This window comes from Narcine bancroftii, chromosome 2, assembly GCF_036971445.1.
Source record: "Narcine bancroftii isolate sNarBan1 chromosome 2, sNarBan1.hap1, whole genome shotgun sequence".
Classification (NCBI taxonomy): Eukaryota; Metazoa; Chordata; class Chondrichthyes; order Torpediniformes; family Narcinidae; genus Narcine; species Narcine bancroftii.
Window position 1 is genome coordinate 313,879,823 of NC_091470.1, and position 13,114 is coordinate 313,892,936.

At 47.5% G+C, this 13,114-nt stretch overlaps 1 protein-coding gene across 11 annotated transcripts in view; it reads left to right on the top strand.

The window, feature by feature from the left end:
• greb1l (GREB1 like retinoic acid receptor coactivator) overlaps positions 1-13,114 on the top strand; it is a 295,802-nt gene that overhangs the window by 103,601 nt on the left and 179,087 nt on the right. For 10 of the 11 annotated variants that reach the window (XM_069921708.1, XM_069921709.1, XM_069921699.1 and 7 more), the window contains one exon: positions 10,718-10,836. The exons of the other annotated variant lie outside the window; for it this stretch is intronic. The gene's annotated coding sequence lies outside the window, so the exon portion shown is untranslated. The remainder of the gene's footprint in view (positions 1-10,717; positions 10,837-13,114) is intronic. 11 annotated transcript variants of the gene reach the window in all.

The following is a 13,114-nucleotide window of genomic DNA, read 5'->3' on the forward strand; positions in this document are numbered from 1 at the left end:
CACTCTGATCCCTGCATGGATTTTACTATCCCCTCTGACCTTCCTCTCTCTGAAACAGAGTGCTTGGGCCTCAGTAGAGGCCTCACCTTCATCCCCCTCCACCACATCTCAATGAAATCCATGCACGTTGCAAAACCAAACTCTTCTTCCATCGCCTCTGCCTCCAGGCCCACTTCCCTAACTGTGACTCTCCACTCCCTCCCCCCCCACTTTCTCTCATTTCAAGCCTTCTTCCTCTTCCTGGACACCTTGTCCTGGCCAGATGCCTGCTCTAGACCTTTTTATTTAAAAAGAAATATTTAATATTCCATACATGCATTAATTATAATCATTATAATAATACAGATATCAAAAAACCAAATTGATTTCATACATGATGGTTTTTACCCCACCCCATGAACCCCTCCCTCCCCCCAAAAAATATACAAATTGAAAAACGAAAAAAAAGTTACCTTTTTATTTCTGCTGAGATATCAATGGTCTCAACTTTACCACTCCCCTCTTGTATTCCAACCTCACCTCCTCAGAACACTCTGCCTCCACTCTCTCCACAATAATCCCAACCTCACTATCGAACCCACAGACAAGGGTTGTCCTGTTGTGGTCTGGTGCACTGACCTCTACCTTGCTGAGGCCAGACAACAACTTTTAGCCACCTCCTCCTATTGACCCCTCTCACATGACCCCACCACCACACTGTCTCCAACACCATCTCCAAGCTCATCACCTCTGGTCACCTCCCCCTCATGGCCACCAACCTCATTCTCTCCCACCCCTGCACTGCCTGTTTCTTCCTTCTACCCAAGATACACAAACCCAACCATTTGGGCAGACCCATTGTTTCTGCCTGCTCCTGCCCCACCAAACTAGTTTAATCTTACCTTGACTATATTTTTTCTCCCCTGGTCTAATCCTTCCCTACCTACATCCATGACACCTCACGTGCCCTCCATCTCCTCAATGACTTCAGATTCCCTGAACCAAACCGCCTCATCTTCACGATGGATGTCCAATCTCTTTATACCTCTATACCCCACACAGATGTCTGAAAGCACTTCATTTTTCCTGGACCAATGATCTGACCAGTCACCTTCTACCACCACCCTCTTACACCTGGCAGAACTTGTCCTCACTCTAAATAACTTCTCCTTTAACTCTTCCCATTTCCTCCAAATCAAAGGAGTAGTCATGGATACCTGCATGGGTCCCAGCTACACCTACCTGTTTGAGGAAAAATCCATGCTGCAAGCCTATGCAGGCAAGACCCCTCAACTCTTCTTCTGGTATATGATCACTACATTGGGCCTGCCTCATGAACCCACAATGAGCTTGTTAGCTTCATCCACCGCATCCAACATCCACCCTGATCTCAAACTCATCTGGCCCATCTCCAATAACATTCTCCCCTTCCTGGATCTCTCTGTCTCCATCTCAAGAGACAAGCTTTCTACCAATGTATACTACAATTCTCCAACTTTCATATCTACCTAGTCTACACTTCCTCACACCCTGTCCCCTGCAAGGATTCCATCCCCTTCTCTCAATTTCTCCATATCTGCCGCATCTCTTTCTAAGATGAGGTCTTCCAGTCCAGATCTTCCAAAATGTCTGCCTTCCACAAACGTGGCTTCCCCTCCACCACAATCAACTCAGCCCACGACTGCATCTCCTCCATTTTCCGCTCATCTGCCCTGCCCCTCTCTGTCCCCAGACTCAACAAACATGGAATCCCCCTCATCGTCACCTACCACATCACCAGCCTCTGCATCCAACATATTATTTACCAGAATTTCTGGTGCTTACTATACGATCCCACCACCAGACACATTTTTCTTTCTCCTCCCCTCCCCTCTCTGAGATTCCCTCATTCACTCATCCCTCCCCACCCATTGCACCCTTGGCACGTTCCCCTGTGCCTGTAGGAGGTGTAACACTTGTGCCCATATCTCCTCCCTCACCACAGTCCAGGGCCCTACTTCATTTGTACATCCACAGGATTTAGTTACTGCATCTGATGTACCCTTTGTGGTATTCTCTACATTGGAGAGACCAGTCACAAATTGGAAGATTGCTTTGTTCAGCACCTTCTCTCTGTTTGCAACCACAGTGACCCCACCAGTGGCCAACCATTTCATTTCCTAATCACACTCCAGGGATCACATGTCTGTCCATGGTCTTGTGTACTCACCCACAGATTGGAGGAACTGTAGCGGCAGTAACACTGCCACTGAAAGAACACACAACCAGACAGGTTGAGTTCAGTGAGCAGAACTAATTTATTGTAGGCTGCTGGGCTGGACTTGTACTCCCAGCCCAGACCTGGCTGAGAACCGCGCTGGGGGGGACGCTGATGTCATCCGGGCATCACGTGGTCACCCAGCGTGGGCTTCTGAGCCCTGTGCTGAGAAGAAGGGGAAATCCCCGATGGCGCCATTTTGGCCAGATGCCCCGCCGTGTGTATTACAAGCGGGGCCGGTTCGCCTGCCTAGTGGTGTGCCACCACACAGCCCCCCTGAACCGACTGGCGCCAATGTCCTTTTTAGCTGGGAGGCCTCACTTCTTGGGCTGGGCCACAATCACTGGTTCGGTGGGGTTGAGGTGTGCTGACATCAGCCTGACCACAGTAAACAGTTCCCGCCTGCCGCCAATGTCCAGTGTGAACGTAGACCCCAAACGCTGGACAACCTTGTACGGCCCCTCGTAAGGTCTCTGCAGAGGCCCCGCTGAATAAAAATTTACTCTGTGGAAAGCAGTTCACTGGGGACGTGAGATGGCCGTGTGCCATGTCTGGGCGGTGGTGGGGGTGCGAAAGAATCCAAATGGGCCCAGAGGTGTGGAAGCAGCTTGTGCGGTGACCGCTGGGGGTTGTGAAGCGCTTTGATGAACTCACCAGGAAGTGCCAGCGGTGTGGCATAGACCAACTCAGCTGATGACGCCTGCAGATCCTCCTTGGGCATGGAGTGGATGCCCAGGAGCACCCAAGGCAGTTTGTCCATCCAGTTGGGACCAGTGAGGCGGGCCATAAGTGCCGACTTAAGGTGGTGGTGCAGATGCTCAACCAGTCCATTGGCCTGCGGGTGATAGGCTGTGGTGTGGTGTAGCTCGATCCCCAACTTGTTGGTGAGCTATGCCCAGAGCGCAGAGGTGAACTGGGCATCCCGATCGCTGGTGAGGTGATTCGGAACGCCGAACCGGGTGACCCAAATGTGCAACAGCGCTCGGGAGCAGGAGTCTGTGGAGACTCATTGCCTCGGGCCAATGAGTGGTGCAGTCCACCACTGTGAACAGGTAACGATTGCCCCAGGAAACGGATAAGGGCCCAACTATGTCACGTAAATGTGGGGGAACTGTTCCCGGACGTGCTCGTACTCTTGCACAGGTGCCCTGGTGTCCCTGTGTACCTTGGATGTTTGGCAATGAGTGCATGTTCTGGCCCACAGCCCGTGCCAGACGAACCGCTCTGCCACCATCGTGGACCTGATGGATGGGTGCAAAATGTTGTGGATGTGATGGAAGACTTGCCTGCACCACTGCTGGGGAACCACTGGCCGTGGGGTGCCCATCACACAGGATGGTGCTTCTGCCGCTCGGAGTCGGGAGATCTCGGAACCGCAGGCCCATGATGGCAGTCCTGAAGGCTCGCGTCTCCTCGTTGGACTTCTAGTCCCGGGCGAGCTGGTCGAATTCGAGGCCGGGGGTCAGCTCGCAGATGGCCGGTCATGAGAGTGGATCGGCGACCACGTTGTCCTTCCCTGCCTTGTGCCGAATGTCAGTGGTAAACTCCGACACGAAGGAGAGGTGATGCTGCTGGTGGGCCGACCAGGGGTCCTTTGCCATCACAAGTGCCTGGGTGAGGGGTTTGTGGTCAGTGAAGATGGTAAAAGTCCTCCCCTCCAAGAAATAGCGAGGTACATGCCCAGTAACTCATGGTCAAAAGTGCTATACCTGCACTCTGGTGGGTGGAGAAGTCGGCTGAACATGCCAGTGGCTTCCATTGTCCGTTCACCTGCTGCTCCAGGACGGCGCTGACGGCTGTGGCAGAGGCATGGACAGAGAGCGCCATATGCAGGTCAGTGTGCGGGTGGGCAAGCATGGTAGCCTTCACGAGGACGTCCTTAGTGGCTTCGAATGCACTGCAGGCCTCTAGGGTCCAGGTGAGCATTTTGTGCTTGGCTGCGATGAGGGCAAATAGCGGCTGCATGGTGCGCGCTGCTCCCGGGATGAATCAGTTGTAGAAGTTGACCATACCCGCGAACTCCTGCAGTCCCTTGAGATCGTCCGGATGCGGTAACTCCTTGATAGCGGCGACCTTCGTAGCGGCGGGTGTGGCTCCCTCGGCTGTGATGGTATGGCCCAAATCTGGCACTTGGCTGGGTTGATGGTGAGGCTGCAGTTGGCCAGCTGTGAGAAGAGGGTGCGCAGGTGGGCCTTGTGTTGCGCCCAATCCCTGCTGGCAACGAGAATGTCATATAAGTAAATGAAAACGAAATCCAGATCCCTGCCCACTGAGTCCATGAGACGCTGCAAGGTCTTGAGCCCGAACGGCAGATGAAGGAATTTGAACAAGCCGAAGGGTGTGATGATGGCCGTCTTGGGTATGTCCTCAGGGTGCAACGGGATTTGGTGATACCCGTGCACCAGGTCCACCTTGGAGAAAACCCTCGCACCATGCAGGTTGGCCGTAAAGTCCTGGATGTGAGGGATGGAGTAACGGTCAGGAACTGTCGCCTCGTTGAGTTGTTGATAGTCTCCGTAGGGATGCCAGCCGCCGGAGGCTTTTGGGACCAGGTGGAGCAGTGAGGCCCACGGGCTGTCAGACCGCCGAATGATCCCCAGCTCCAACAAATGCGAAAGCTCCTCCTTCACAACCTGTAACTTGTCAGGTGGGAGCCGGCATGCCTTGGCATGAACCGGTGGGCCCTGGTGGGAATGTGGTGGAACACCCCATGGCGCGGTGAGGCAGCAGAGAAATGTGGCTTGAGGAGGGTCGGAAACTCATCCAGGATTCAGTGGAACTCGACTCTGGGCATGTTGATCGTGGCCATCTACGGCTGCTCTGTGCGGGAGGCATCGAGGCCAACAGCAGGAAAGTATGGGTGTCCACTAGGTGCCTACCCTGAATATCCACCAGAAGCCCGTGGGTGAGGAGGAAGTCGGCACCCAGGATTGCGGTCGGAAGGGATGAGACAGTGAACCTCCACAAGAACTTTCATCGGCTGTTGCTTTGTCCGCACAGAGGGGAGGTCCTCGAGGTCGGTTCCTGGACTTGATGGCCATGGCCAGGATGACGCTAAACTAGGCCCCAGTGTCAACGAGGTACCACCGGCCGCTGACTGAGTCCCGCAAGTAGAGGAAGCTGTGTCCTTGGCCAGCCGCCGCAGCCACTAACAGCGACTGGCCTGCTCATTTCCCTGAAACGAGCAGGGCTGACGACACTTCCGAGCATTGGCTCCCCAGCGCTGGTGGTAGAAACAGAGGCCTGGAGCGGATGTCGTGCCCCTGGTTATGCTCTTGGTGGCCCCTGCAGGGGCCGGATGCTCTACCACAGCACTAAGGGCGGGGTTGACGTGGTCATGTCCACCCCTCATGATCTGCTGGACCGCTGAGTTCTCCGGGAATCGCTCGGGCCATAGCTCTTGGGTCTTCTGAGCGACCTTCCCCGGGTTGGTAAAGCTCTCTATGGCCAGTAATGGCCGGATGTTCTCGGGCAGATAGTCGAGGAAAATGCGCTCGAAAAGTGGGCAGTTGATGTGATCATCCATGAGCGCGAGCATCTCGTCCATCAGCTCTATCGGGGATCTGTCCCCCAGGGCGTTGAGGAGCAGCATCCGAGTGGCACATTGGCGCCTCGATAGTCTGAGGGATCCGGTGAGCACTTGCTTGATGGTCTCGTATTTGTCTTCGGCGGGTGGGTGCTAAACGAGGTGCAGCACGTGTTTGGCGGTGGCCTGGTCCAGGGCGGCAACCACATGGTTGAATTTGGTCGTGTCGAATGAAATCTGGCGGAGGTGAAACTGAGCCTCCATGTGGCCGAACCAGGTCGCCGTCTCCTGAACCCAGAATTCAGGCAACTTGACGGCTATAGCATTGATCCCAGGTTCACTCATGATGGATTCAAAGCTGTTTGAACCAGTTGGGGTCATCAATTGTAGCGGCAGCTACACTGCTACTGAAAAAACACACAACTAGATGGGTTGAGGTCAGTGTGCAGAACTGATTTATTGCGGGTTGCTGGGCTGGACATATACTCCCAGCCTGGACCTGGCTGAGAACCGTGCTGGGGGGCGCTGACGTCACCCGGGCGTCATGTGGTCCCCCAATGCGTGCTTCTGAGCCCTGTGCTGAGAAGAAGGGGAAACTCCTGACGGCGCCATTTTGGCCAGCTGCCCCGCTGCGTGAATTACAAGTGGGGCCGGTTCGGCTGCCTAGTGGTGTGCCGCCACAGAACAACACTTTATTTTCTTCCTGGGCACTCTCCAGATGGCATGAGCATTGACTTTTCTATTTTCCATTAAACCTGCTTGCCTTTTCTTTCCCCTCCCCCTTTCCTTTCCCTTCCCCCTTTCCTGTCTTTCCAGTTCTTCCATCCACTTGGTCTCCCCCTCATTGCTGCTGTCCTCTTTCTCCACCTATCATCCCCTGCCACCACCTTCCTCCCCCACCCCCACTCTTTTGTTCGGATGCTTGCCAGCATTTTCTCATATTTTAATGAAGGGCTCAAGCCTCAAATGTCGGTTCTGTATCTTTGCCTTTGCTACATAAAGGACACTGTTTGACCTGCTGAGCTCTCCAGCATTTTGTGTTTTTTTTTCCCTGCTCTCTACATGCTGCTTCAAGAAACTCTCCTGGACAAATCTAAGCCTTTGGCATTAAGGACATTCCTGTCAACATGGCAAATCAAACAACCCTGTTGCTTTTGAAATTTCTCATAACCTGTTTACATATCTGTTCCTCCACCTCCCGGTGGCTATTGGAAGCTTTATGATATTGTGAGTCCAATCAGAGTGATTGCACCTTTCTTATTTCTGATTTCTCCCCATGTTGTAATCGAGCCCACAATTAGGCCCTCACTGAGTGCAGCTGTGACACACACCCGGATTAGGAATGCCAGGCCTCCCCCTCTTTTATCTCCTTCTGTCTAAAAAAAATGAAACACTGGAATATTGAGCTGCCAATCCTGTCCCTCCTGCAGTCATGTCTCTGTATCAGCCCCAACATCATAATTCCAAGTACTGACCCAGACTCTGAAGTTCATCTGCCTTGGTCACAATATTCTTTGCATTAAAATAAGCAAACTGAAGCCATTCATTTGTCTTTTCATGTCCAGGCTTGCTTGTCCTTGCATCTGGCACCCCCTCAAGTCTTCCACTTGTGTAGGGTGGGAACCTACTGCACAGGTTCCCACCCTCCTGTCATTAACCATATAACCATTTACGGAGCGGAAACGGGCCATGTTGGCCTTTCAAGTCTGCACCGGTTCTACTTTAAACCTTCCCGAGTAGTACTAACAAATAGCTTCACATTAAACTGCACTATCTTCCTGGATCTTGCTTCACTAGTATCTAGCATTGGTAAACATCCAGAGATTCCAATCTTGGAAGTCTTGCTTTTTACCTGATTATCTTACACCCTACAGGACTACATTTCCCTTCCTACCTATGTTATTGGTACCAATGCAAACGACCTCCAGTTGCTCTCTCTCTCCCCTCTTGGAATATGCTAATCTTGCTCCAAGGAGGGAACTCTCTATCTCGCTGTCTCTCTTGCAGCTACCAAAATGCCTTTCCGTGCCCCTGACCATGGAGTCTCCTACTGTCATTGCTCTTCCTGTCTTTACCCTTCCCTGCCAATCGTCGGAGCCAATCATAGTACCAATGACCTGGCTGCTCCTGTTACCCTTTGATAGGTCATTGCCATCAGTGTCCAAAGCAGTATACTTGTTATTGAGTTTTTGTGCATTCTCTAAGGAGAGGGCCTTGAGCATGACATAACATTGGGATAAACCACAGAGGTGACTCATGGGCCATAGATTCCATGGGTTTGATCTTGATAAATGTGTTTATACAATGATAAGGGGCTGTCAGATGTACAATTTCCTTTTTCTGCATGGAATGGCAGCAGCAAGTTTTGCAGCTCTCATGTTGTAATGTGGAATAAGACTAATTTAATATAATGTGTTCAATTATTTATGTTGAAACTATTCATGGAACCTGTAATGGAAATCTCGTGAAGGATAGAGTCCAAGGTTCAGCATCAGTGTTTATAAACTAGATGGGCCATAAAGCTACCTTCAAAGCTGTGTTTGATTTACCTTTTTAATGTGATAAATTTAAACATTTTACATCCTGTATCTCAACAAATTCCAATCGTAAACAAGAAGTCTGCAGATGCCGGAATCCTAGAGCAACGTACAATGTACTGGAGGAACTCAACGATTCAAGCTGCCTTGTGGAAAGCAATAGACAGTTGATATTTCAGGTCAAAAACTCTTAATCAAGAATAGCAAGAATCAGACAGCATCAATATTGACCTCAAATTTCCAGTTACCCCCTTCCCCCTGCTTTTTCATATTCGCGACCCCCCCCCCCCCCCCATTTTTCCCTTGTCTCTCTGGCCTGATTTCTCCCCCATTGGGAACCCTGCCTGCCTGATACCTACACCTTCCTCCAGCTCCCATTCCTTCCCTCCTTGCTCCTATCAGAGTTCACGTTTCTCATCCCCTTCCCCTATGACCTCTTTTCTTCCCCCTCCCACCCATAATCACCTATCACCTTCCAATTTGTGCTCTTCCTCTTCCCCCCCCCCCCCCCCACCTCAGCACCACCCCACACACTTTTCTTCAGGTGACCACTTGCTTTTCTTGATGAACGGCTCCAGCCCGAAATGTTAACTATCTATTGCTTTCCATGGATCCTGCCTGACCTGCTGAGTTCCTGCACTTTCTGTGTTGAACTGTGTCCATGTTGTGTAAGATGATTATGGTGCTCGAAGGGGAATTGCTGTCGGATCAGATTATGTCTATTGAGCATAATGATTTATTCTGCACTATTTCTATATTTCACATGAAATTTAAAATTAAAAGTGCCTTAATCAGAATAAAATAATAAAATAAACATAAGCTTAATAAAACCCTGCTTTGGATTATATTATAAAAATATTAATGGCTAACAAACTTTTTAAACAATTGCAATCTATCATTAAACTTCTCTTTCTTCCCCATTAGGCTTGGGTTTTCATTCATCTAATGCAGTGTGGGTATTGATGGAAGATGTCTCCTTTCTCTTTACCTGCTTTATTTCTTTACCAACTCTCTCCCTAAATTTTCTCCCCCACAGCCACTATTCCTAACGGTTCCTCTCACCTCTTCTGTCCAATCATCTATGGGCCCCTCCCCCAGATTTTTTCCCCTTCAGGTTCCAGCATCTCCAGCTTTTATGTTCCTCCTGTGCATGATGGAGGAATCACACGTCAATAGGATCTTGGCCTGGAGTTTTTTTCTTCTGCATTTCAGCTAATATTTGAAGTGTAAATGCATCTGGTTAGGAATATTAAATAAAAAATAAGCAGATGCTGGAGAACTGGAACTCGATGCTGCATGACCTGCTGAATTTCTCCAGTATTTATGTGTATTGGTTTGTATCTTTATTGAGTATAATGAATAACTTGGTAGTGATTGATATATTTAGGTATTCATAAACGACACCTAATGCAAATGAATGCTCTTATGAACTTTACAAGCAGGTAGAAGTAAACTCCATTCAGAAAGTGGGAGAATTTGCATAGAGGGGAACAAAAAGCTTGTCTGAAAACAAGGTTTGGTCTTTGGCCTTTGAATTTTTATTTGAGAGAAGAAATAATTTCAGTGGTAAGCACAACTTCACAGTACACTCTGTAAAAAGATGAGAATGTGTTGGAGGGATTTGTAAGTGATATTCCTGACAGCAAGACCGAGAATCATAGTTATAGAATAAGAGTTTGTACAGCACAGAACAGACACTTGGGCCTGCCACATTCATCCCTATTGTGTTCTGATCATTTGTACTAATTTCATGTGTCTGTATCAGGTCCTTATCCTTCGCAACCATGCCTTTTTAAGTGCATGTCTAAATGTATCCTAAAAGAAATAATTGTATCCAATTCACTAACTCCTCTGGCAGCAATAAGATATCAATCATTCTATTAAAAAAATACTTTCCCCTCAAATTCCCTTTCAAATCCTTCTCACCTTCAACCTCTGACCTCTTGCTTTTGATCCTTCTGCCAAGAAAAATAAAGATTCTGACCATCTATCCTGTTTATATACCTCTTTCACATCAATTCTCAGCTTCTTTCGCTCCAGGGAAAACAAGCCCATTTTACCCAAAGTCCTCCAATCCAGGCAACATGCTGGCGAATCTTCTGTGCACTTTCTCCAGCACAACAGAATCTACAAACAATACTCTTATTGCAGTTTAGTCTGTGTTTTGTAAAGTTGTAACATAGCATCAAACTTTTATATTTTATGCTTTGATCCATGAAGGCAAGCGTGTTATATGTCAGAAGTGAGCAGACAGCTGGAAGGACCATGTTTTGGTAATTGTCAAACAAATCCACCAATCTGGCTGACGACCTTCAAATGAAAATGAAGGCAAGTTCCTGGGAGATTTAGCAGCTCCTGGCTGGTGGATCAGACATACCAGTCCCTTTACTAATGAGCCTTGGTTTTCCTTTTGTCTAGTAACCATTGTTTGTGCCCTTGAAAGGATCGCTGACCTCAAAAAAACTCTGGCACTACTTTACCTCTTGTCACAGAAAAATGAATGCATTTCCAGAAGGGTAACTTTGACACAAAAGGAGGTAAGAAAATTAATTGCTGGATTCTTGTGTATTGATTTGTAAACTGTATTATGGCCATTTAATAGGTATAAAGAGAGAATTGGAAGAGTAGGAAAGATGGTGTAGAGTGGGTTGGTTGCAGAAAGCACAAGACCTGATCTTGGGTGGGTTGGTCAGGGATGTGAAATCAGCCAGACATCTAACTGGGTATTAGAGTCAGACGGAAGGGTTATTTGAAATTGGGGTCAGGCAGAAAAAGAACAAGAGACTCTGAGGACAGAGGGGAATAGGGAGGGGGTTTGGAGGTGCTTGCAGTGAACACTATGAAAGTCACTTATTGGAAAGTCACCTGGAAGACAATGAATGCAGTGGAGCAGGAACTAATGGTCTCTCTTAATTTGCGACAGAGTTGCTTTCAACTGCCAAAAACTAGATAGACCAGCTTCAGATTGTGTGCGATCGGTGTCATATGCGGATTTATTTGTGCAGAAGTCAAAAACAAACTTCCAGAATGCCAGACTTTTGCTGAACCAAATTTAATTAAATTGATCATTTAGTATAAATTAAGAGTTTTTTTTTTAATAAGAGAATGATCGCAAATTTAAACATGGACTTGAAAGATGCACTTTTTCTTCTTCAGGAAAGAATGCTTAACTCCATTTTTATTGCATTCTCAATTCTATAGTAAATTCCTCCCTTGAAAAATATCCCATTATTCATCTAATTTGCAACTAACTTAGAATTTTCAAGTTGCATAATGACATTTGTAGAAAGAAAAATGAACACATCTTAAGAACCTTCACAATCTTAGGGTGTCCCAAAATGCTTTAATAAACAATGAAGTACATTGTCTGTTCAGAAGCCAAGTTTCAGATCACCGTTGACTCATGGAAACTTACGAAAAATGGGCCAATCATTTGCCTCAAAACAAAGGCCCAATATGTTCCTGCTGTTCAACACCACTGGAAAACTGGTCCAGTCTCTGGAAAAGTGAATCACTACATATCTTGGAAGCCTCCTCCAGTAAGAATAGATGTGACTTCTGAAATTCACCACAACCTCCAAGTCCATCAGCCTTTGACCTGATGAGAAAAAGCATAATTGATGATTAAGGCCTCAAACCTACCTAGCGGGATGATCCACCTGTGCTTTTGTTTGCTTCCAAGGTATAGAATAGTATATTCTCAAAGCACTGGAGAGGTTTTGTAATCACTATTACCACAAAATTCTTTGCATCAACTGGCAGGATAAGTGTAGCAGATCTCTCTCACACTCACTAACTTCCATTTGTATCAACAGCTTCAGTGTGCAGGCCAGATAGATTTCATACTCAATAGTAGAGACGGAACAGATAATTGTTTTTGTACAATGTCATCTCATGAGATTACTCAGAGGAACAAAGGAAAGAGAACGTAGAAATTACTCAAAGATGTTTTGAAAGTTTATTTAAATGAAGGTAACTTCCTCACAATCCTGACAATCCCTGGATTGTGACTGATCAAAATGGAGAAGAAACAACATTGAGAACATTGGGTCTCATATTGAGTCCGTGGCTATCCAGGAAAAATAGTGGAATGAGTGCACCATTCTTGTATACTACCTACCTGCCCTGCCAAGCACCCCCAGGCCATTTGTAGGAGAGTCCATGGGCCCTAACAGACAGTTCAAAATCCACAGAACCATACTGAGAGCAGGTGACCCTTGACTCTGGGAAAAACCTAAGAAAAAGAAAGACATTTGAAGTATAGTCTCTATTGTAATGCCACATGCAACAGTTAATTTGTGTGGATCAGTGGTAATATGATCATGACTAGACCATTTTTGAAATATTTTGAGAATAAATTTGGACAGAACACTAGATTCACCACTCTTCAGAATTACCACATACGTAGAGAGTTGACACGGCCACCAAAGTTGTCTTCATTTTGAGTTGATTTGGCAATTTAGATTTAGGTCATGGATTTAAAAAAATCCTATCATACATTCTTGAACCCTATAAACTAAAACTCTGCTGTCAGCATTTTTATTTAGTTTTCCATTATCATCTGGTGTAGAAATACAGGGATTCAAATCCATGCATCCCTCAAGGTAACCACACTGCTTGATAGGATCATTAAGAAGGCTTATGGGATGCTGGGCTTCATTAATGGGGGATTGAGTTCAAGAGTAGAGAGGTCATGTTGCAACTCTACAAATCTCTGGTGAGACCATACTTAGAGTATTATGTTCAGTTCTGGTCATCTCATAATAGGAAGGATGTGGAAGATATGGAGAAGGAGCAGAGGAGATTTACCAGGAT